A 4,585-nucleotide genomic window follows, 5' to 3' on the forward strand; every position below is an offset into this window, starting at 1 on the left:
TATATATATATATATATATATATATATATATATATATATATATATATGAATACACAGTAAGAAAAGAAAGGAACAAGTTATGGACATGCAACAACATAGACGAACTGAAAACATTCTGCTGAATGGAAGGGGCTAGATTCCAGAGTGTAAACCACATTACGCTGAGATCGAATTCCAGAACCGGAAGTACTAAAAAATTATACTGATAGAAAAGAAGTCTGCAGTTATCTGTTTTAGGGGTGTGGAAGGCGCTTCCTGGGTGGGTCACGAGGGAGTGTTTGGACATGGTGTTTATGTTTTGTGTCTTGTCTTTGGTGTGTGCTTGTCAGAATTCATCCAACTCTCCATACTCGAATACATCTTAATGTAAGTAGAATTAGGAAAATTTGGCTTAAAGAAAATGTTCAAGTTCACAGTCTGTTGCTGTGATGACACACTGACTAAGGACAACTTTGTAGGAGGAGGAAAGGATGTATTTGGCTCACAGATCAGAATACATCGTCAAGGGAAGCCAGAAAAGGAGGGAACCGATGGCAGGACACAGAGGAGTGTCTTCTCCCATGGCTTACTCAGCTAAATTCCTCATGTAGACCAGGCTCACCTGACCCAGGATATGGCAGTGCCCACAGTGGGCTGGGTCTCGTTACATCACTTAACAAAATGCCCCACAGACATGGCCACAGGCCAATCCCGCGAAAGGAATTCCTCAATTGAGGTTCCTTCTTCCCAGGTGTGTCAAGTTGACAACTGAAATTAACTATGACAAATAGTAAAAATACTTCATGGTTAGCCAATGATGACATATTTATTGCACACCTATGCTGACTAGTTTTTAAGGTGTGATTAGTTCAGGCTTTGAAGGAATCCAGATCATGAAATTATCACTTGAATTTAAAAATAAGACATTTTCTGTAAGGGAATATTGAAAAATACATAAGTTAAATGAATTTAAAAAATGAGTTGTTTCATCATCCAATCCTTTTTTTCTGCTTTTCTTTTAACAGCTAGCATGCTGTTCATAGAATCTTATGAAATCATAAGGATTTCCCCCAAATAATTCCACAATTTTGACAAATATAATTTTAACAATGCATCATAGTCACAGAAATACACACCATAAATTATTTAAAATTTCTCACACGTTTGGACACATTTTGCAGTTTTCCCTATAAAGTCTGTGGTGATTAGCATATGTCTTCTCCATTGACGGCTATTTACTTAGGAGAGATTCACATACACTTTGATCAAAGGGTAATGCATTCGCCACATTATTTGGTACCAAAATATTAAAACATTCCCACTTTCTCCTGGGTTTCTAATCTAGAAAAACCTTCGATTCTCCTTTGCAATGAGTTCTTGCTGTTTGTGGTAAAGAGTTAAAGAGAAAGAATTGTCACCTACTTTACTGAGTGTAATGCATTGCCTGAATTAGCCTCATCCCTCTGTCAAAGTGCCCAGAAACCATGATGATAGGAGCTGTGGAAATAGATATCTAGCATATGGGAACCTGCTTATAATTTCTTGCTCACAGCATTTATCCCACGTACAGCATTTATCTTTAAAAGAGCAAGACTAACGAACCCGTATGTATTGTTTTCTCCTTACAGCATAGCCTCATTTGAAATATGCTAATGAGGACGGGATGGCAGTGAGCTCCAGTGGGTAGTGTCGCAGAGCCCGGGGAAAAGCTTGCTGTCCTTACTGCCCATCTCTGTGCCTCCATCTGAGGGGCACCGTGTGCCCTGAGATACCTACAGTCAGGTGTAAGTGCACCTTTCAATTATAATAACTTATGCCCTACGAAAATTAGGATGGCCAGACCTATGGAGGAGGTCACTAGTTGCGGGATCCATTTTTGAATTGCTGAATGATTCAAAGTAGGATGACAGGAAATGTTGAATTCTTCTGGTAAATTATGATTATCACTTGATTTACTAAAAATCAGCTCACTCAGGAATTATCTGTGACTAAATGCTAAGGAGCATAAAATTGAGGGTTAGCCAGCTGTTTATTCAGGGGCAGGTGACCTGGCTTTTCTTGAAAAAGATTTACCTCATTATTTAAATACAGGGTGGTGTTACGCACTCGAATGCAGGTGCGTGTGAAAGCGAGAGGTGTCTGATCCCCTGGAGCTGGACATACAAGCAGGTGTGATTCACCCAAAGAGGGTGCTGAGAACAGAGCTCTGGCTCTCTGTAAGAGCAGGGCGTGCTCTTAACTGCTCAGTCATCTCCCTAGGCCCCATGGAGATTTGTAAAGCCCCGGTTTCTTCTTTAAGGTGGTTAAGTGAAGCGACTTGCATCATTGATTTTTGTCACGTTTAGATGAGGTGATATAGGAAAATGCAGTCTTTGGATACCGTGGATACCTAGCAAAACTCCTTACTTTGACTATGTTTAGAGAAAAAGCAAGGGTTCTGTGTCCAGTCTCTTTTATTCTTTGAACTTTTATCCTGGATCATGCAGCTTACCCTCCCACTTTGCTGGCATGGACTCTTGACATCCCTCTTGAAGGTAAACACCCTAGAGCCTAATATCCCGAATTAATGCTGTTTCACTGCTGTGGCTGAAATTTGTTTCCTCTGCAGACCTCACTTCCCCGCAGCCCTTGCTTCTGCGGTGCAGTTTCCTCTGCTCTCAGGCTGAGGGAAGATACAGTTGTCTAGCTCTGCTGAGCTGTTCTGAGACAAGTGTTCCTCTTCTTCCCCTTCTGCGTCATTTGAGCCAGGTGATCAGCTTCTGCATGTGACTGCTGTTCTCAGATCTCTTCCAGTCACGTCAGATCTTTCGTCATGGTTGGCCTTGACATCTTCCTAAGAACTGACACTCCTGTCAGTGTGTCTTTCCTTTTCCTCCACAGTGACATTTCCATCTCCACCCACTCCGGTCCAAATGCATGTCTTCCCTGGCAGCTTCTCATTGCTCTCTTACTTCCCACGGTGGTGCTCCCAAGACTCATTCTTTTGATCCCCTGTTTTCCAGCTTAGGTTTGGGGATCTATTTCCTTTAGATCCCCTGATTTCCAGCTTAGGTCTGGGGAATCTATTTCCAGTTTCTACCTTCCAGCTCTCACTGCTCATGTTCTTTCTTTCTCTGCTTTACGAATTTCAAACAGTGTTGTGATTCCCTTGTTCTTTCCACATCTGTACAAGAAAAGGAGCCTCAGGTTAGGACAAAAATCAACTCGAATGGCTTCTCAGCATAGATGACAGTTCAATCAAGTGCCACTTTAACTTCTTACATTGTTACTTTCCCCCTTGTTTCGATTGATTATATAGTGTCATAAATGCCAAGGCCACAAGAACCTTGTCATTTTCTTATTGATTACATTTAGTGATCCCAGTCTATTTGGGAGGCTAATCATCCTTTTTCTTTCTTTTAAATATAATATATATTTATGTATTGTAAATATGTATATATATTTAAGTGTATGTGTGTGTGTCTGAGTATATGTATGTATACCACATGTATGTAAGTACCAAAAGAGGCTAGAAGAAGGCATTAGATTCCCTTGAACTGCAGTTATGGGCAGTTGTGTGCAGCCTGATGTCGGTGTTGGGAACCACACCTATGTTTCCTGCAAGAACAGGAAGTACTCTTAATCACTGAGCTATCTCTCCAGCCCCTGCTCCTTTTTTATTATTAACATGAGAGACACATATGTTCCTTCTTCTTTCGAATTTTTCCATCTATAATGGCCCTTATTCCCTATCATCTTATTAAAGCTTTTGCTCAATTGCTCATTCTTTTTCTATTGCATCATGTGTCTTTATTTTCCTAAATCCTCATTACCATAATACAACGATATCTGTATTATTTCCGGCCCCACATGTCCTTCCTGCTACTGCCCTGAAGCCTGCTACTGCATTCTGAAGCCTGCTTTTCCAAGTCTGGTCAGTGCCTGCCACTTACCGTTTTCACTGCCTTTAATCTCCAACAGGTTCTCAAATGTCTGGTACTCCTGCCACTTCACCGCAACTGTTTTGTCAAGACTGCCCACTTCCTGGTACCAATTTCAAAGTTTAATTTTCTGTTCTCTTCACTGACTGCCTAGTAGCGTCTAGGACCACAATTCTCTAAGACTGAAGAATCTCTGGAAAGGAGAGGCATTGCGTACCTGCAGACTTTTGTATCTAGCCATAAGATAAATATTTCCTTTAGTCCAACCACATTTGCCCAGTAGCCACAGCCCAGCACAGGGACTCCGCTGGCTCTTCTTTAACTCTAATTAAGTACAGGCTAATCACTAGTGTTCCTAATTCATATACAGACTGAAGCTCTTTAAGATCCTTTGGCATAATGGAACTATGTAAACAAATTTAGCCTGAGAAAACAAAAGCAGATAAACGCTTAAGACGTAATAAGCCAATATTCTGCTCTATAGGAAAGGTCATTCATCAGTTGTCTAGGGCTGCTGATTCTTAAATAAATAAATAAATAAATAAATAAATAAATAAATCATAGTCTTATTGTTGGAATCTCTTTTGGGGAAGAAGTTGACCTCTAAACACAAGCCCTTTCATTTATTCTATGTCTTTTATTTTTATTTTTAATTTTTTTGTTTTGTTTTGAGACAGGGTCTACAT

This window comes from Psammomys obesus, unplaced genomic scaffold (assembly GCF_907164565.1).
Source record: "Psammomys obesus unplaced genomic scaffold, mPsaObe1.curated_primary_1811, whole genome shotgun sequence".
Lineage (NCBI taxonomy): Eukaryota > Metazoa > Chordata > Mammalia > Rodentia > Muridae > Psammomys > Psammomys obesus.